This window comes from Petaurus breviceps, unplaced genomic scaffold (genome assembly GCF_028583685.1).
Source record: "Petaurus breviceps papuanus isolate PSGF00001 unplaced genomic scaffold, PetGlider_PUasm1.0 90804, whole genome shotgun sequence".
In the NCBI taxonomy this organism is placed as follows: domain Eukaryota; kingdom Metazoa; phylum Chordata; class Mammalia; order Diprotodontia; family Petauridae; genus Petaurus; species Petaurus breviceps.
Genome location: NW_027187348.1, coordinates 5,140,989 through 5,162,566, shown reverse-complemented (window position 1 = coordinate 5,162,566; position 21,578 = coordinate 5,140,989). Strand labels below are relative to the sequence as shown.

Genomic DNA, 21,578 nt, shown 5'->3' with positions numbered 1-21,578 from the left:
TCAGGAATGACTCTTGATCTTACATAGTTGTATTACTTCCCTCCATATTTTGGATATCAAGTTCTTATTAGATATATTTCATACAAAGATTTTTTTTCTCCCACTTACAGTTTTCCTTCTTGTCTTAGTTGCATTTATTTTGTTCATGCAAATGCTTTTCAATTTTATATAACAAAAATTATCTATTTTATTGTTTATAATGGTTCCATTCATTATTTGGTTAAAAATCCTCCCTTCTAGGCTCTCTTTATTTTTTTTAAAGGATATTATTTATTTATTTGCTTTTTGGAGGAAGGGAGGTAGGACAGTTGGGGTTAAGTGACTTGCCCAAGGTCACACGGCTAGTTTTGTGTTAAGTGTCTGAGGCCAGATTTGAACTCAGGTCCTCCTGGCTCCAGGGCTGGTGTTCTATTCACTGCACCACCTAGCCACCCCTCTAGGCTCTCTTTAAAAGAAAACAATCTATATCAGAGAGCATATGGCTTCAGGATGATAACTATAAAAACAACTGAATGTAAATTTCATTTTTCACACCATGCTGCTAAGTTGAAGAGGAGGAATCAGGACTTCCCTGCAAAAAGGGGGAAAACAAAAGCAGTTCAGTGGGGAAATATCCCCCAAAATGGATTTCACACAAGTGTAATTTTATTAAAGGGTGATCATCACACCATCATAAGACTGTTTCTTCTTCCTGCTTAATTGTGAGTCAAAAGAGGATGCAAAGTCCGTTGGAACTTTCTAGTTGACTAGGAACACTGGTCATTTCAAGCCGTTGCCCTCTTTAGCTCTACCAGTCTAAGCAGATAGAATAGGCTCCCTCTGAGTAGGAGGAAGAGGATTTTCAGGAATCTGAAACCAGCCAAGGGAACAGCAGATCCACACCCTTTATCTCATGGTCTCTGCAGGGCATGTATCCTTACCGAGTAAAATGATGGGTGAAATCATCCACACTGTTTAAAGTGTTTTTTTTTAATCAATGGCATATAGTTTGAATTTGGCAAATTAAATGTTGGTACAATGCACTCTGTATTTTACATATATGTATATACACACATATATACATACATGTATGTGTGTATACATACACACATATATGCATATATATTGCATTGTTCCCTAAGCAACACAGACATTCCAGTGTTCTAGTCCCTTCTGGCTGACCTTTCTCTAGGAAAGCAAGTTTACTGTGGCTGTGACAAGTGGGAATTTCTTCCTCAAGGGTTTTGACATCTTGTCACAAGACAAATGCTCTGTGGTCCATCCCAGGTGTGCAGTCACCATGCCCCCGACCATCATCATCACACCACCACGGTTCTTAACAGCCCCAGTGAATAGACAATGCTTTCATCTTAACCTTACCAAGTTCCCTCTGGCTTTATGAAGCTGTCCATTCCCTATCTATTAAGGCAGCCTGTTCTATTGCTGAACAACTTAGGTAGTTAAAGTTACATAGTTAAAGTTGGACCAGAATCAGTTCCAAGTTAACCTGTACACATTGATTCTATTTCTGCCCATGCAAGCTACACAGAACAAACCTCTCTCCTTTCTCTGACATGATAGCTCTTCAAATATTTGAAAACAGCTTGAATGTCTCCCTGTAGTGTCCTCCTCTCCAGGTTAAACAACCAAGGCAATACAGTGCAGTGGTAACATAGCAAAAATAAGCATGGGAGTCCAGCAGACCTGGGATTACATTTCTCCCCTGGCACTCACTAGCTATGTGACCCTGGACAGGTAACAACTTCTCAGTCAGTTTTTTTTTTTTATCTGTAAAATGAAGATAATAATAACCGCAGTTGATACCTCATATGGGGATGGTGGTTGTAGGAATCAAATGAAATAATGTGTGTAATGATCTTTGTAATAGGGTGTCCCAAAAGACTTGGTGCAGTTTTAAGCTATTAAGGCTTAAAACTTCACTAAAACTTTTGGGACATCTCCTATAAGTAACTGTCTTTATTAATGATTAATAACAGGAGGCAGTGTGGTGGAGTGAATAGAGCCAGCAGTCTTGGAGTCAGGAAGACTTCAGTTTCAGTCCCATCTGCCAAATACCAGCTCTGTAACCATAGGCAGCTAAGTGGCACAGTGCATAGAGCTTCAACCCTAAGTCAGGAAGAGCTGAGTGCAAGTCCAGCCTCAGACACTTACTAGCTGTGTGACCCTGGGTGAGTCATTCAGTTTTTCATCTGTGAAAAATGAGCCAGAGAGGGAAATGTCAAACCACTCCATTATCCGGAGTGCCAAGAAAACCCCAGAAAGGGTCACAAACACGACTGAACAACAACAAACCATGGGCAATTCACTTAACTTCTCACTGTCTTAGGTAAGTCAGTTGGTCAACTAGCATTTATTAGCACCTGCTACATGCCAAGGACTGTACTTAGAGTTAGGAAACAAAAAGAGGCCAAAAAAAACCCAACCCAGACCCTGCTCTCAAGGAGCTCCCAGTCTAATGGGGGAGACTTTGCAATGAGCTACATACAAACAGCAGATACAGGAGACTGAGGGAAATCAAGAGACAGAAGGCACCAAAGTTAAGAAGGACCATTTAAGACTCTGAGTTACAGATTTAGTCCTTGATCCAGACCCTGGGTTTGGGTCCCTGCTCTCCCACTTTTCTGGCTGTGTACATTGGTAAAAATCACCTTCTTTGTCTAAAAACTCATCTGCAAAATAAGGCTAATTATATTTTCAACACCTACTTCATTGAGCTGTTAAAAGGAGAAAGGAGGGGTGGCCAGGTAGCACAGTGAGTAAGAGCACCAGCTCCAGTGTTAAGATGACCTGGAGATCGAATCCCGGGCTCAGACACTTAGCACCCACCCAGAAACACCTGGCCGTGTAACCGTGAGCAAGTTACTTAACCCTGATTGCTTAAAAAAAAGAAAAAAAGAAAAAAAAAAGGAGAAAGGAAACACTGCCTCAGCACACATAAGCAAGAGTACATTATATAAACATAACACAGCAGTAAGGATTTAGGTTAGATATTGAGAAACTGAATACACAAAGTGGCAAGAATTTTTTAATTTTTTTAATATTTTATTTTTAAAATAATTCTTTTAAACTATTTTTAGCATTCATTTTTTAAAATTTGGGGTTCCAAATTCTCTCCCTCCCCCTTTGCCCTTCTCCTTCTTTGAAAAGGCAAGTAACTTTATATAGATTATACATGTGCAGTCAATAATTGCAAGAAATTTAAAAAGACTAGATTATGTAATCAAGAGAGATGTTGGAATTTCCTTTTCTGGAAACTTTTGAGAAATGAACAGAGAGCTGTTTCTCTGGTCAGGGCCAAGGGCTTTCTTTCCTAGAGGCAGGGGTTCAGATCAGAAGAGCCTGGGATTTGGAATCAGAGGACCCAGACTGGAATCCTAGTTCTCTCTGTCACTTACTACCTGTAGCCTTAGGCATCTTCTTCAAATGTCAGTTTCCTCATATGCAAAATGAGGAAGAGATGACCTCTGCCACACTTTCCAACTCTATCTATGATCCCATGAACCCTCAAGGTCCCTTATGCTTATAGCTCTGGGAGTCTGGGGAGAGAGTCACTTCATTTTCCTACACAGCACGGTAGATTTTTATCATGTCGGGCACAAAGCATTAGCATATTCCATCCTGATGATGTTCTTCACACTGTTATAAATAGTCAAGGGGAAATGTCTAATGTCTCTTTTATATGGGCTGTAAATATGCAGCAAAAGTGAGGCATGGGAGACAGGGACTGCTGAGATAAACCAGTCAATGCTGGCTGATGAGTCTTAGATGTTGATGTTTTTCTGGCTTAGGTTAATGAGTCAAAAGAGGGAAAAGAAGTTGGAATCAGTAGGGAAAAGAATTCAGCAAGATGAGGTGATCTCCCCAAGCAGGCTAGAGAATACAACATCTCAAGTCACTGCTAATTCCAATTCAATTCAACAAGAGTTTATTAATTAGCTGATGGGGGCATCTAGGTGGTGCCAGGTTTGGACTCAGAAAGACTCATCTTCCTGAATTAAAATCCAGCCTCAGACACTTACTGTGTGACCCTGAGCAAGTCATTTAACCCTGTTTGCCTCAGTTTCCTCATCTGTAAAGGGAGCTGGAGAAGGAAATGGCAAACCACTTCAGTATCTCTGCTAAGAAAACCCCCAAGTGGAGTCACAATGATTGGCAACAACTAAACAATAAAAGACAGGGCATGGTTTAATGGATAGTCAGAAAGACAGGTTTAAATTCCACCTCAGACACTTATTAGCTCTGTGCCTATGGTCAGATCACTTAGCTGTTCTAACCTGTCTCCTCATCTGTGAAATGAAGAGGTTGGACTCAGTAGCTCCTAAGGTCCCCACTAGCTCAGGTCTATGAGTCTAGAGGTATCAATCAGGTACAGACTATTATTTTGGACTCTGGTGATACAAAGATAGAGATGATACATACCATAGGGAGTAATAGAAAATAGAATAGAAAAATCTGGAGTCAGGAAGATCTGAGTTCAAATCTGACCTCAGACCCTTTCTAACTGAGTGACCCTGGACAGGTCACTTAACCCTGATTGCCTCAAAGGAAAAGAAAAAAGAAGAAATACATGTCTGCAGAGAGGAACCCATGATCTTGTGAACTATGATGCAATGGAGACAAAAATAAGTGTGGAAGTGAAGTCTAGGGAAAGGACGACGCAAAATTTGAGGAAAGAGAAATCATTTTCTCTTGGGGGAGCCTGGGAAGGCTTCAAGTAGGAGGTGGCACCTAAATTGGGCCTTAAAGTGAGAGATGAGAATGGAGAGTTAAAGTCATATTGTGGAAGGCCTAGAATGCCAGGATCAGAAAAGTATGCTTTTATTTTGTGGGCAACCAGGAGCCGTGAAATGTGTCTGGGCAGATGGGTAATGTGAGCCGAGGAATGACATGCACAGAGCAGTTCATTAGACAGATGACTTGGGCAAAGATGTGAAGGACAGAGAGAATAGATTTTCTTCCCACCATGGAAAAGGGCAAATGGTGCTTTCACACCTGCTACAAGGCAAATGCCTGCTTTGGAAAAGGCCTAGTCTGAGCTTTTTTTTTTTTTTTTAATGCTGAAGAGGTCAAATAGTCATGTTTTTGCTTGAAGAACACATCAGGCCCAAAGCAATGAACATTCATAATTCCATAGAACCTATGATGAAACATGCTACTGAGAGAGAACTAACAGATTCAGTGTGCAGAATGAGACAGGGCATCCCAAAAGTCTCAGTGCCCTTTTAAGCTTTAAAACAGCACCGAGACCTTTCAGACACCTGGTGTTTTGTGGGCAAGGCCAATCCTGGAATACTTTTTTTAAAGAATAGATCAGGTTAATACTTCTTGAGACTGATTTGCTGTCTAGAGATGGAGGAGGGGAGGAGGAGTGATTGATCCCTCAGGACTCCTTCTAGTCCGAGATTCTATAAACCTCAGCCTTTTCCTGGATGGCTTTGAGATGGAGGGAGGGTCGTCCTCATGCAGAACAAGAAGCCTCAGGTTCAGAAGCGTCCTCCGCTGGAGCTCTCCTTGTTCTTGGCCACTTCCCTTTCAAGGTATCACTTTCTTCATCTTGAAAATGAGGAAGTTGGACGAGATAAATTCGAAGATTTTTTCTGTGATCTGAACGTTTCCTGGCGGTCTATCCCAGATAGCAGCTGGGGGATGAAAAGGCTTCCAACTTCCATCACTAAATTCAGTCACCCAAATTGGCAGCCCTAACTCTGTATTTATTATATTATCAAATGCATCTTTATCCAACCAAAGCTGAAAAGTTACAGACTGCATTTTTTTCTCCTAGGGTGGAGGAGGGGGAGCAAAAGCAAACAATTGTGCAATATAGGGACTCTTTCTTCCTACCCCAATACTTCTGAAAGCTTAATATCCCATCATCATATTTCACAACCAAGACAATCCAAACACATCTATCTCCTCGAAGAGTCAGGAAGTGGCAAGGGGGAGGATCTAATATTTTTCCTTTTTCATACTTCGCCTAACCAGCATAAGGAGACCTGTTGTTGGCCCCACATGTGAAATATTATACTTTGAGAGATATTTTCATAGTGTCCAGATGTAAAAGGGGGTCATGTTTAGGACAGAACGTGGGGCAGTCCAGATGGTCCTTTGTCTATTTGCATCTCCTTGATTAGACATCTTGTTTTCTGGAATAAGAAGAGGGAAAGATTTGCAGCTTTCAAATTCATTATGTCAGAGTTGGATTGGCCATCATAAATCATCAATGCAACACGCCCACTTTACACATAGAGAAAGCAAAACTCAGGAAAGTGGCACCATCTGCTCCAGAGGCAATAGGGATTTTTCAATCTATTTTGTTTTTTCCATCAAAACTAGACACTGAATAGGGTAATGATATGTGCATCTGGCCCCAAATTAGAAGTGAATATCCAAACATGTAAATCTATATTATAGATATATAGTATAGACCTATGTATGATGGTAGGACATAATGTATACATGCACAGAAGGACCTACACATAAATGTCTACATTTCAATTCCATTTGATTAAAGATTTATTAAATGCCTATTGAGTGCCAGACACTGTGCTAAGCACTAGGGACACAAAAAGAGGCAAAAGACAGTCTCTACCCTCAAGGAGCTGACAATCTAATGGGAGAGAGCAACATGCTAACAAATATACATAAAGTAAACTATACATGGGATAGCTAGGTGGCACAGTGGGTATAATGATGGGACTGGAGTCAGGTAGACTCATCTTCCTAAGTTCAAATCCGGCCTCAGACACTTGACACACTTACTAGCTGTGTGACCTTGGGCAAGTCACTTAACCCCAATTGCCTTACCTTCCCCCCTCAAAAAAAAAATAAAGGGTGGAAACATGGGGAGACTTTGCATTTCAGGCATGAGGAATGAAATGGAAGAAAGTTCATCCAATCTCTTAATTTTACTGGAAACTGAGGACCAAAAAAGTCAAGGAACTGACCCAAATATAATGAAGCTTGGAGTAAATAAGCATTGTCAAGTTCCTCATAGGTAGGGATATCTTCTGCCTCTTTTTGTATCCAGAGTGCTTAGCACAGTGGCTGACACCTAGCAGGAGCTTAATAAATACTGATTAATTGATGTATTGATTGGTTCAAGCCTACCTCTTAGGTCCAAGTAGAAAAGAGTAGCTAGAACCAATGCCCTTACAGAGTTTTCCAGCTCCCCTCCTACATTAGAGCTACCTTCAGCCAGGACACAGAATCAGGAATACGAAAGTCTCCCAACACTGGTGTTTGGAAACTGGCTCTTATAACTTGTGAACAGACCAGTTAGTCCTAGTGGGGAGACAGAAAGATAGCCCCCTGTTACAGCAGAGTGACACTTCTGCTGGGGCATGTATTCCCAGTGGGTTTTTTCTCCTTATATTGAATAGTAAAATTCCTTTGTGTTATCACAGTAAGGGAAATAGGAGGGTTGAATCATGGAAGCAAGAAGGCAGCATTTGCTGCCAATGATCCCAATGAGGGCATCAACCTCTTTCTGAAGCTGCCTGTAGGTAGCAGATAAAAGCATAAAGAATCCAGGCCTCTGAGCTGATGCTCCCAAACTGGCCCACGAAACTGAATGTATTAAGAGGAGATTAAAGCAAGAGAGCCAGGTAAGATTTGTTGTAGCAAAGCAGCCAGAGTCTAGGGAATCTAATTACCTGGGTGGTTTTCCCAGATTGTCTAATTTTTTTTGTTGCTAGGTTTTCTGTATTTCATTTATAGTTTAAATGTCAATATTGACTTGATTTGGTTCTGCCACCAAGAGGTCCCACCTGCTTCACTTGCTCTCTTGGTTAATCGATAACATAACATAAGCACCCTATAAGGGCCAGCTTAGACTCTTGCATTCTCCCTGATTTCATAATGTGGCTACACAGCAGCCTCAGCATTGGGGAAAAGGCTGATTCTTTGTATAGTAGAAAAGAACTGGATGCTAAAGGGGTGCCCATCATTTGGGGAATGACAGAATAAATGATGGTGGGTGGATGTCACGGAATACTCTTTTGCCACAATGATGAGAGGGATGGTTTCAGTTAAACCTGGGAAGACTTGTATAAACTCATAAAGAGTAAAGTAAGCAGAACCAGGAGAATAATTTATACAAAAACAACAACATTATCAAAAAAATTTTTTTAAAAGACTATGAAAGACTGAAGAACTTTGGCCAATGTAATCAGCAACCATGATTCTAGAAGAATCATGAAACATGCTACCCACTACCTTACCCAAAGGTGAGAGACTCAGGGTATCGGGGTACAGAGTGAGGTATTGATCATTTGGATATGGTCGATGCAAGAATTTGCTTTGCTTGACTATGCATATTTATATACAAAGGCTTTGTTGTTGGGTTTTTTTTTCCCCCAATGGTAGGGTAGTTGAAAGGAGAAAAAAAATCAATTTTTTGTTCTTTGAAAAGAATAAAATTTAATTCTTGAAAAAAAAATCAGTCAATCAATACACATTTAATTATGCACCCACTATGTAAGAGGTAGCTAGATGGCACAATGGATAGAGCACTGTGCCTGGAGTCAGGAAGACCTTAATTAAAATCTAACCTGAGACACCTACTAGTTGTGTGACCCTGGGCAAGTCATTTAACCTCTGTTTGCTTTAATCCACCGGAGAAGGAAATAGCAAACCACTCTGATATCTTTACCAAGAAAACCCCATGGACAGTTTGGTCCATGGGATCTTAGACATGATGAATGACCAAACAACAAGTCCAGGCACCGTGCTAAGTACTAGGATTACATAGACAAAAGGTAGTCCCTAAGCTCAAGGAGCTCACAGTCTAATGGAAGCTGGTGTTCTTCATTAGGACTACTGGCAACAATTGCTGCCTTCCCGTCCTGTAGATGAATCAACCTGCCTTGTGGTGACACACAGGGGTCAACAAAGGTTGTGGCCCTGCTTCACAACTTCTGAGATCATTCTCCCATCTTCCTGTCCCTTCCCCACCGCCCCTCCCCCCAGCCACATAGGAAATTAAGAAGAAGCGTGACCACTGGCTTTCAGAACCTCTCACCTGGAGGCTGATGCAGTTTCTTATAAGTCCTTTGTGTTGAGACTACAGTTTGCCTCTTTTTCTAAAGTTTGCTAGCATTTTCTCTCCTCTTCAGGCAGCCACCCTGCCCTGTAGTCCACTGTTGACCTGATTACATGCACAAGAGTACTGCATAACTTAAAAGAATTAATGCCCTTCCTCAAGATATGTGACTTATAAATAGCAAAGATTCTGGGAGAACAGAGACCAATCTCTATGTTCCAGTAGCCATCACCAATGCAGAGCTCCCTAAAGCACTTAGTACCTCCAGACCACCCAAGACAGAAGAGTTACCCAAGCCAGTAAAAGCCACAGGAGATATTAAGAAAGCAGCCCCCACAGTCATGTTATGCATGGTTTGTATAATGTCTGAGGTCAGCACTTAGCTCATCCACCCATGCAATTCTAAGCAAATCCCAACCCTATCAACCAGCCTAACATGGAGTTATTTTTTAAAGGCAAAGGAAAATGGAATCTCCTCTCCCTGAAAACCAGATTAGGGAGTTGTAGGGGAAATGTGGGACTTATCCAGTGGGAGGTGATTTAGAAAAGAGGCAGTACAGTTCGAAGGTACCTCATGGAATCAAGAAGACCCGGTTCGAATCCTGCCTCAGACATTTAATAGCTATGTGCTCCTGCAAGCGTGTGTTCTAAGAACCAGCACCAAGGAAATGTGATGAGAAGGCAATCACAGCAGTGTCAGAAGGGAGAGTCTAAGGAGTTAAAAACAAGGATCATAATTAAAATGTTAAATAGAAGAGTGTCATTTGGACTCAATAATATTGGCCAGTTAATTTACCTGCCATTCAGAACACTCGGTGATGTTTTATGCACAATCATCACCCCATTCACTAACCTTGGCATACTCTATTCAAAATTGTTGTTTATCCCTCATTCTAGAAAAAAGACCAAAGATATCAGGAGGGTGAGGTCTTGACTTGCAAGTGAATTGGATTTAAGTGAGGCAGGGCTGTGCGAAGACATCAGTCTCACTCTCTCCTCCAGAGTCATCTGGGTCCAGTGGCAAGAGGATGACTGGCAAAGGCCCCCACCCTATTCAAAACGTCCTGTAATTATAGCTGTGGGAGATTGGAGAGAGGATTGTAGTGGAAGGAAGGGATGCATTGCTGTGCTTTAGTTGCTTTGACTAAAATAAATTTTAGTCAATTTATTATCTAGTAGAAGAGATCAAGTGAACACAAGGAAAAAAAAGATATAAAATATACCCAAAAAGACATAAAAGGAGGAACCGAAGTGATTGCCCATTAATTCATTCATGCATTCAGCAAGTTATCTAGTAAGCATCTGCTATGGATGAGGCACATCAGAGCTATGGGGTCTGAAAGGTGAGTCTAGGGCACTGCCTGGGGTTCTAATCCTGCTGCCCAGTCAGGGAAGGGGATTAAAGTGGGAAGAAGGCAGAACGGTGGCCCATTCTGCCTGCCCTTTTAGGAAAAGCAGACTTCATCGATTTTCTCTGGATTCCCTCAATAACTGATACTGTCTTTATCTGTTTACAGAAGAAGCTTATTGCTTCCTAACCTTGGCTGGTTGGTTCATCAGTCACTCTTCCTTCATTTCACAGAGCTGAGCTGGGTGGTGACTCCCAGAGGAAAGTCATTCCCCTATTGAGGAGAGTAGCCAAACGCTCTTTCCCCTCCTGCAAACCAATTCCCTGGTCACTGAACTAATCAGCTTGGGTCTAAAACAAACTCAGGTAGCTGTCCTTTGGCAACAGTTATTATAGGAAACTCTTCCAGACTTCTGGAATCTCAGAAGCTCCAAGAGAAGATGGTCAACAAGTTGAGCATGGTTTTATAGACCTGGTCCGTGGGCCTGACATTCTCACTAGGGCTGGTGGAAAGGTTCCTGTAATCCAAACATGGGCTGCTCTCAATTTGTTTAAATGAAACCAATTTAAATACAAGTTTTCTCAAACTCCTGTCTCTTGGCAATCTGGCAGCTTCCACCTGATGACCATTTATAGTCAATGGCTCTGGAGAAGGGCAGCAGCCATGGTAGGAGGTGGGGGAGTTGTGGGGTGGAGGGAGCCTTCTCACACATCCAAATACACCCACGGACTTGGTCTGGCAGAAACAGTAGGCACAGCAGCTTTCTCCCACAGACCCTCATTCTGAATAAGCCACATCACAACCCCACCAACCAGGTTCAGTCATGTGACATGTATCTATATCCCACTGGGTAAAAAGCACTTTACTGAATGACACAGGAGGAAAAAGAGGTGACGGTATATGCCCTTGGGAAGTAGCTAATGCAGTGAAAGAGAGGGGCACCTTCCTAGGAATAAAGAACAATGAAAATAAGTTATTAGTCCACAGAGATAAGCACACATCTACCGAAGGGAAGAGTTATGGAGAGTGACCAGAGGGCAGCAGCAACGGGTTAATTTGGGGAAATGGCATGGAGTTTTGAACAGAGTTTTTGAGGGAGGAAAGGAGCACAAGGCATTCTGGTAGGGTACATCTACCCTTCAAAAGTCATTCAATCTGTTCAACAATCATTTAGCAAACATTTATTGAGTTAATATTATGAGAGACAATGAGGCATTATTGGAGTGTTTCTCTTGGAGTTAGTAAGGCTTAGGTTTTAGTGGCTGTATGCTACTTAAACTCTCAGTGCCCCCAGGCAACTCTCTCCTAAATTACAGAAGTTACCTATCTACGGTGGTGGAGGGGATTTCCACACCAAAAGTTCTCTACATTAATGAAATCACAAGCCTCAATTTTTGTTGTCATCGTTAGACCGCTGTGCTAGGTACTGGGAGAGATGGGGAAATTGGTCCTGGACCTGTGATTTCATTATTACAGAGAGTTTTTATTGGTAAGAAAACTATGAATGCAAGTCATTACTTTCTCCACAACTTATAAGACTTAGAGAGTTGTCTAGACACTGAATAAGTTATTCAATTTGACCAGTCACATAGCCAATATGTGTCCAAGGCAGGACTTTCATCCCCTGGGCTCTGGGATGAAGAGAATGATTAAGTAAGACTTCATCCTTGCCCTCATGGAGTTGACATTCTAGGAGGCTGATGGGACACAAATATACACAAACACAAGTGGATGCATATACAAATAACCATAATACGAAATAATGCATAAATTCACTAGACTGGTGCAAATCAAGCACTGTTTGGGAGGCCAGGAGAGGATTATCAACTGAGAGATCAGAAAAACTTCATGGAGGATTTGTGGCCTTGGAAAATTCCTGACTTCCTCTGAACTTTAGTTTCCTCATCTATATGTGACACTTGTTGCAACCACCCTCCCTGGATCCTTGGATTGTGTGGCTCAAGAGCTGCCTTCCCTAAGCACACAGAATTATCCACTAAGAGTGCAATAACTGAAAGGCCCACCAGATGGCGAGCTACTTGAACTACCAGCAAAATGGTTTGATCAGTCTGGTGCATGGGTAGGGATGGCCTTCTTAAGAGGCTGCCATATCCTGATGGCCACCAGAGGACACTCAGCCAGGAAATGCCCTAGGCACGGTCCCTCCCTGCCCAAACCTGTCCTGTGTTTGTCACTGAGACTGCCTCACTAACTCTCCACAACCAGGTTCAAAATTAACCTAGGGGATGAAATGGAATATATTTCAAAGCACTGACCTATTAAATTTGCTGTCTGTACTTTGCTCATGAGTTCCTACCCTGTTTGGGATCCCCTCTCTGACTTCACTTCCCACTACATTCATGGACTTAAGGATTTGTCGTGCTTTTATTGTATTCTCACACAATTTATTGTACATAAAATAAAGTGGGGGAAAATGGATAAAATGCTCCAGTATGGAGGTATTTCTCTCTAGCCATCTCCAAGACCTCCTCCTGATTGTCCTCTGAGACCTTCAGTTACAACCAGGAAGCATCCTTGCCCTCATTGCCTGCAGCTTTGGAGAAAGGAAGAGTGCTGCCCATCTCCTGGTCATGGTCTAGACACACCAAAAAACAAAGAAGACAATGGGGGAAATTAGTTTTCCCCAATTCTCAAGTGCAGTGAAATTCAAAAGCTGATTTGGGCAACTTTCGATCTCCTTTCATGACTAGTCCCTATGTCTCCTGAAAGACTGGAGCCTGTTGACTGGATAACTTTCAGTTGCCTCCCTCTCATGGGTCAACAACTTCTGAATGGCTCTGATTATAGTCCCTATGCTTCTCTACATGTTCAGTCACCAGTCACCTGCTTGAGTCTCTCTCATGAAATCTAGAAAAGCAAGGTCAGTGGAAGAAAAATAAGTCACCACAGCACATAGATTGTGTCCCCCTCCCAGAGAATACTCAGGGCAAGATGACTTACACAGTTTTCTCTGTCCTAGAAAAAAGCAGGCCAGTCCTACTTACAGCAGTGTATCTCATAAAATCTGCTCATCTATTTCCCTTTGTGGCAATATTCCAAGGCTCTAGGGTCTCCACAGCAATCAAAACTATGATTCAAAATCAAAATTATGATTTCATTGACTTGGCCAATAGTTGGGGATTTTTACTTATTTATTTGTTGCTATAAGTTAGAGCAGTTAAGGGACAGCTAGATGACACGGTGGATAGAGTGTCAGGCCTGGGGTCAGGAAGACTCATCTTCCTGAGTTCAAATCTGACCTGAGATACTTTACTAGCTGTGTGACCCAGAGCAAGTCACTTAACCCTGTTTGCCTCAGTTTCCTCATCCATATAATGAGCTGGAGAAAGAAATGGCAAATTATTCCAGTATCTTTGCCAGGAAAACCCCAAATGAGTCATGAAGGGTCAGATAGAACTAAAACAACTAAAAAACAAAACAGTTCAATTAATCACATTTAAAATTACTCTTGCGAAATAGTCACAACCTCATTTTACAGAGCAAAATCTTAAGTGTGCAATAAAGCAATTATTTCAAGTGACTCATTTTACAATACTTTAGATTTTAGGGTAAAGATTGGAGTTGACCTGAGGAGCTCTCTCCCTCCTCACTGGCTACTGGCCTCTTCAGTCTACCTTACCTTACTTTTTGGGCCCCCTGAACAAACAAAGAACAATTGCCCTCTCTACTGTCTTCTCTCTCCTCCACCACGGCCTCACACCTCTGTTCTTTGGAGCATGCTGCCCTACACAGCAAATCAGAGCTAAGACTTGAACCCAAATCTCCTGACTCAGAATGAGAATCTCAAAGTTGTAGAGCAGAAGTGTTAAGCACACAGTCCACAGCACTTCTAAGTGGGGCCTGACCTAGATTAAAATGTAGTTCCTATCTGATTTTAATGTGTTGCTGTATTAATAAAAAAGAAACAAAAATGTAAATAAAAAATCTATAAAAGCATAAAATATGGTTTTCTAAGTCAATATGTAGCCAATATGGGCAGGGATCCTTATGTTCGGTTTAGTGAAGTTGGTTTCTTTTTAAGTTTGATTCCCCTATTGTAGAGAACCTCAGAAACTAACTAGTCCAGAGGTTCTTAACCTTTTAGGGTCATGGACCCCTTTGGCAGTCTAATGAAGCCTAATGACCTCTTCTCAGAATAATTGAAGAAAATGCTCAATTTCAGTTAGAGGTTAATGACAATTAAGATATAATATTTTAAAATTCAAGATCATAGGGCCTTTCCCTACTCTTCCCCTCCCCCCTAAATCTGCTAGATGGTCCATGGTCTTCAGGTTAAGAACCTTTGATGTATAAAGAACTTTGCAAAATATGCAAGAATATTGTTTGTAAATTGCTATTATTAATAATGATAAACACAGGTTGGTAGTCTCTGTTTGACAGGTTGAAGAACAAACTGCTACCTTTTTCTCCCTACTCTCCCTTCCCTATCCTCCCTCCAGCTTCTCTCTCTTATGAATGTCAAGAAAATCAAATCCGGTCTCCTTCGACTTCCTCCAATCAGAAAATATTAGAGGGAGTCAAGTTATTGTTCCCTGTGCTGTCACTTGTGACATCTATGACCTGGGACATCTCATTTCTCTGTGCTTCCATTTCCACATCTGTAGAAAGGGCATAATAGTATTCATACCACCAATCTCATTGGGAGGATCAAATGAAATAATGTATGTAAAACTCTGTAAAATAAACATTCAGTATAAATGTGAGCTGTTACTATTATCAAGTTCATTAAGATATTCATCTCTTAAAGTAGAAGAAAGAGGTCAGGATTTGAACCCAGGAGGTTCCTGGGCTTAAATCCACCTTTGATACTAGTAAAACAAAATACTTAATCATTCTGAGCCTGTTCATTAACTACAGAATAATATCTGTACTTACGTTTTAGGAATATTAATAAACAGTACAGTACGTTGGAGGGGGGCAGCTTGGTGGGACAGTGGATAGAGCAAAGCCCTGGAGTCAGGAGGCTGGCTCTGAGTTCAAATCTGGCCTCAGACACTTACCAGCTGTGTGTCCCTGGGCAAGTCATTTATCCCTAATTACCTCAAAAAAAAAAATAATGGGTTGGAAAGAACACTAGCTATGGAGCAGAACCTGGGTTCAAACCCCACCTCTGATGTTTACTACTCTTGGAAATTTAGGTCAAGTCATCTAACCTCCCTAGGTCTCAGTTTCCTCATCTATACAATGTAAGGATTGAAGTAAATAAGTTGCCTTTAAGGTCCCTTCTTGCTCTAGACTATGGCCTATGATCTGTGAAATGACATAATATTATTATTGGGAGAAAGGGGGCTGAAGAAAGGAAACAGTCAAGGCAGGCAGTGTGATGGAAAAAAGCCAGATGAGGGCCATCAATAAATCAGAGCAGCTTTTCAAACCTGAATGATCACAAATCATTCTACACAGGCAATCTCCAGGGTCATCTGTTTCTATAACTCTGGGTCCTCCATGCAGATCTTCTTGAATAAACTGTCCTGTTGTACATGATCCAGAATATAGCAAATTGTTAAACAAAACAAAACAAACCAACCCAAATCAGGCAGTTTCTAAGAAATGTCCTTCCCCAGAATTCCTGCTGTGGGCTTATTTCTCTGCCTCTTTACTCTTGGCAGAAAGTGAATTAACATTATGGTCTGGATGGCTGCTTTAAATAATTACTCATTAGCAGAGTCTTCCCCTAAGGATCTCAAAGCCCTTGCCTTTGTGCAAATTACCATATATTTGACACCAAAAACAAGAACAGATCCTTAAAAAAATTCTTAAAATTCTTAAATTAAAATCAGGGATGAATCCTTTAAAAAAAAAAAAAAAGGCCATTGTGGGTTTAGAAGATTTGTGATAAACTCACCCTTTCTTTTTCAGGATGGGAAGCACCTTGTTAAACACATTCCCATAGAGAGAGGGCCATCATAGAGAGCTTGATGGAACAGCCCTAAAAGCACTAAATTTTGGGTTTGAAGATCTGAGTCCACATTCCAGTTTAGATCTAGAAAAGATCTCTTTTCCTCTCTGAGCCTCTGTGTCTTCATCTAGTCTGTGAAATGAGGGGCTGGAACAGATCATCTCATATCCCTGGAATGCCCTCACTCCTCCTCTCTGTTCCTTGGACTCTTTTTCTGAGGTTCAGCTCAAAAGCTTCTTGTTTGGTGCCATTCAGTTGTGTCCAACTCTTCTTGACCTCATAAGACCACAGCATACCAATGCTGTCCATGGGATTTCCTTGGTAAATATACTGGAGTGATTTGCTATTTCCTTCTCCAGTGAATTAAGGCAAACAAAGTTAAGTGACTTGTCCAAGGTCACACATCTAGTAAGTATCTGAAGTCATATTTTAACTCAGGTCTTCCTGACTCCCAGACCAGCATTCTATCCACTGAGCTCCTCACTACCACCACCACTCCTAAAGGCCCCTAAAATGGCTTCATTTACTTCATCTATATTTTGTATTGACTAATTTGCATACCTATTGTTTCTCTCTAGTAGAAGATAAGCTTCTTGAGGGTAGGGACAATTTAATTTTTGTCTTGGTTACTCTAGCACTTATTAAATACTTGTTGAATGAATGAAGTCCCTTCTGGTTCTAAATTCTATGACTAAGTAGTCTCTATATAAGTTGCTTTCTAGCTTCTTTCTAGACAGCTAGGTGGCACACTGAATAGAGTAAGTATTGGGTCTCACTAGCTAGGCCTGAAGTCAGGAAGAGCTGAGTTCAAATCTAGCCTCAGACACTTCTAGCTGTGTGACCTTGGGCAAGGGTCACTTCACCTCTGTCTGTCTCAGCTTCCCCAATTACAAAATGGGAATTATAAAAACGCCTATTTTGCAAGGTTGTTTAAGGATCAAATAAGATCATATTTGTAAAGTGTCTAGCACAGAGAAGGGGCAGAATATGTGCTTATTCCTTCCTTTCTTTTTTCCCTCCATCTTTTCTTTCCTCTTTCTACAGCTAAGCCAATTCTAGGCCTCCCTTTCAGGAAGAAAGACCAAAGGACCTTCCCCAAGATCACAGGATCATATGCATAGAACTAGCAGGGATTATCTAATACATCTCCCTCCTGAAGCCTAGAAATGGCTTGCCCAAGTCACTGCTAAGTCCACTATGTCACCAAAGACCCAAGCATCATAGGTGGGAGCCCTCCAAAGCAAGGCTCTCTGATCCCATTTGTGTTGCTCTACTCTCCTGGGGAATTCCCAAGACCGAATCCCTACCCTAGCATTCACTTCCCTAACCTTCAGCTCCATCTTGGCTCCTGAAAAGTGCAGCTAGCACATCCATTAGTTCAGGTATGTAACTTCAGTAATTCTTCCCTTCTCCCAGGAGCAAATGGCATTTTCTCTGTGTGTGCTTCTGAAACTGCTAAACTAGGACTCCTGACCAAAAGAATTTATGAGCCAAAAAAAAAAAAAGAAAAGAAAAGAAAAGAAAGTAATGTTATTGTCAGCAAGGAAGCATTTCTTTCCCCACAGGCATGCTCCCCAGAGGTTTTTGACTTCAACTAACGTTTATTAGACACCTCTTCTGTATAAGAAAGATCCCATACAGGATGCTGGAAGGGTTTTTTTCAGTCCAGACCTGTAATTTCATCTGTGTAGGAAACTCCAGTAATAGGGACTTTCTCCACTGGCATAGATTGACAAATATTATCTTAGACAGCTGTCTGTGGCATTGAGAGGTTAAGTTACTTGCCTATGGTCACATAGCTATTATATGTTAAAGTCAGAACTTGAATCAGGCTTGTTGACTCTAAGGCTGCCCTTCTATTTGCTCTAGCAGGGTCTCCCAATGCTAGGGATACTAAGATGAAAAGCCACACAGTGGGAAGAACACTGAATGTGGAGTCACAGGAGCTGATCTTGACTCTGATACTCACTACCTGTGTGACTTTGGGCAAGCCATTTTATGTCTAGGTCTCATTTTCTTTATATGAAAAATGAAAGGGTTGGACTAGATTGCATGTAAAATCCCTTGTATTCCTAGATCTGTGGTTCTACAATCCAATGATCACATCTCAAGGTAGTTGTGATTGTTGTGTTGTTTCCAACTCTTTGTGACACTATGTTGGGAGTGCTTTGTGATTTCTTTCTCCAGCATGTATTCCTATATCTGTAGTTCTATAATCCAATGATCACATCTCACGGTAGTTGTGATTGTTGTGCTGTTTCCAATTCTTCGTGACACCATGTTGGGAGTGCTTTGTGATTTCTTTCTCCAGTACATATCACAGATAAGGAAACAAAGGCAAAAAGGGTTAAATGACTTGTCCAGGGTCACACAGCCAGTAAATATTTGGGTACAGATTTGAACTGAGGAAGTTGTCTTGTCTCCAGGTCCAGCACTCTATCCACTGCACCACCTAGTGGCCTCAAAGTATAGTCAGTGAAATATGGGCCAGTTCCCTGGACTGTCCCATACCACAGCTCCATACACTAAGGAAGCAGGAACTAAGTGAACTGTAGGAATGGGGTCAGAGAGAGAGTAAACAATGGGATATATTCCAGGACAGTGGTGTCAACCTCAGATACAAAAGATGTCACCTAAATAGGACATTAGGATTTGTACAAGCCATATATCAACTTAGAATGCCACATATTAACATTATCTATTTTCTACTATATTTTTATTTTTTTAAACATTTCCCAATTATATTTTAAATGGTTGCGGCTGCACTCAAGAGTGTGGCCGGCCACAATGTAGCCTATCTTTGTTCCAATAGATTGGGAAGCTAAAATGTCAGCATTTGCTGAAATATGAATCCTGAAACTCTATGGACTCAAATCCCCCAGCAGCCATCCAAGGGGAATCTTCAAAAATGCTGGAACATTTTAATGTCAATTACATTGAATGTCACTGCCCTATACCCACTTAGCCAATGATGTTTCATGGCAAGAATTCAGTTTCCTGGAGAAAATCTTTACTTGGAAAACAAAAAAAGAAATTCCCAATAAGCAAGCATTTCTAGCTAGCTGCCCCTGAGGGGAATTTGCATTGGCAAATAGCTAAAAGATTTCTTTCATGTCATCTCCCCTTATGTCCTTACACATGTATCTTGACTCCTTCCCTCCAGTCTCAGAAGATGAGACGACCTGGCTTCTTGACAAGGCTCACATTCTGCTTCTGGCCATAATCCTCTCTCCCCCAGGCTCTCTGGAGACCTTGTACATTGCAACCTCTCCTTCTCATCTCTCTTCCTCTTCACTCCCAAACATTTTCCTCATCCCTCAAAACCCTCAGAACCCAGGTTCAGTCCCCAACATGCCACTGAATTTATTAAGATCACTATTGATTTTCTTAATTACCAAGTTCAATGGATTTTTCTGAGTCATAGGCCCATAGATTTAGAGCAAGAAGGGACCTTAAAATTTATATAGTCTAACCCTCTGGTTTTCTAGATGAGGAAACTGAGGCCCAGGGAGGTTAAGTGACTTGCCCAAAGTCATGCAGGAAATAAGCGTTGAGTCTTCACATTTCTGTTACAATGGCCACTGTCTACCATCCCTTCCTTCTCTTGTTACTCTGTCCTCTTCCAACTACCATGAAATTGTTTTTTCCTGATGCTCTTGCCCCAATGCCAATTCTGTCTTGGTGGAATCACCTCCTCACTCCCATCACCTCAGTATCACAGATGGTCAAGTGCAGTCCCTCACCTAAGGGTCTGAAGGCTTCCCTGTGGCTGCCAAGCTTTTCTATTCCTATTGGGTCACAGGATGATTGAGTTCAATCTGGAAGGTACCTTACAGAATCTCCAGACAGGGCCTCTTAACCTACATCACGAATTTGGTTTAAAAAAAATCAATAACAGTATTTCAATACAATTTGTTTCCTCTATAATCTTATATATTTTAAAAACTTAATTAAAGAATCTCCAGACCACGACCTCAACCTAGGGTCATGAAATTGGTTTTAAAAAAATATTTTGATAACTGAATTTCCACATAATTCGTTTCCTCTGTAACCCTATATATTTTAAAATTTTAAATCTCCAGCTCAGGACCGCCTTACACTAGGGCCAAGAACTTGGTTTTTAAAAAATATTTTAATAACTGTGTTTTAATAGAATTGGTTTCCTCTGTAATCCTATATATTAAAAAGAAATATTCTGAGGAAGGGGTCTATAAATTTCCCCAGACTGCCACCAGTCCACAGCACAAAAGGGTGAAGAATCCGTGTCCTACTACAACTTTCTCATTTCAGACACGAAGGGGAAGAGAACAAGTATAGAAGTAGCACCTACAAATATGGAAGCACCAGGCACTTTACAAATATGACCTCGTTTAATGCCCACAACAACCTTGGGAGATGGGTGTTATTAGGACTCCCATTTTGCAGTTGAGGAAACTGAGGCAGATAGTTACACCACCACTAGTGAATGTCTGAGACTGGATATGGACCCAGTTCTTGAGCCGAGTGTCCAGTGCTCTACTCTGTCCACTGCTCCCCCTACCTGAGAAAATGGAGGCCGAGAGTGACTTGACCAAGAGTTTTTAACCAAAGCCTTCCAGGCTCAGGCCTAGCACACTACCCACTGAGTCACACCCCCTCTTGGTGCCCAGTTCTACTGAGTTTCTATTGTTTCTCTCATAAAATGGGGCTTTGAAAGAAGCTGAATGGACCAAATTAAATTTTGAGATTCCCATCTGGTTCTGAAGTGACCATACAAGCTGCAGAGTAAGCAGCTGCCTCCCTGGTGAGATTTTTAAGAACTGACCCCCTCCTCCCACAAGTAAAATTCCACAAACCTTAGTTCATTTCTTTATATGAAGATTTAGTCTTTTGATAAAGTGAAAGTACCAGTGGGAGGGACAAACTGTTCAACTCTATCAGTCATCAATTGCAGATAAATTTACCAGATTCTTTCCTAGGGACAGATTTGGTTAGAACAAAGCAAGAGAATAATGGGTCCCTAAGCAGGAGATAAAAAGCATTATTAACAATAGCTAGCATTTACATAGCACTTTAAAGTGTGCCTTCAACATTTTGGAAATATCCTCTTGTTTGATCTTCACAGTGCAGCTGAGAGGCAGGTACTATTATTGTGGGAAGGTAGGATTAGAAATCTTCATCCTGAATAGAACACCGGCCCTGGAGACAGGAGGACCTGAGTTCACATCCGACCTCAGACACTTCACACACACACACACACACACACACACACACACACACACACACACAC

The 21,578-nt window shown here is 41.4% G+C and overlaps 1 protein-coding gene across 3 annotated transcripts in view; it reads left to right on the top strand.

The window, feature by feature from the left end:
- Positions 1-21,578, top strand: part of CLMP (CXADR like membrane protein) — a 134,288-nt gene that overhangs the window by 30,022 nt on the left and 82,688 nt on the right. The window lies entirely within an intron of this gene.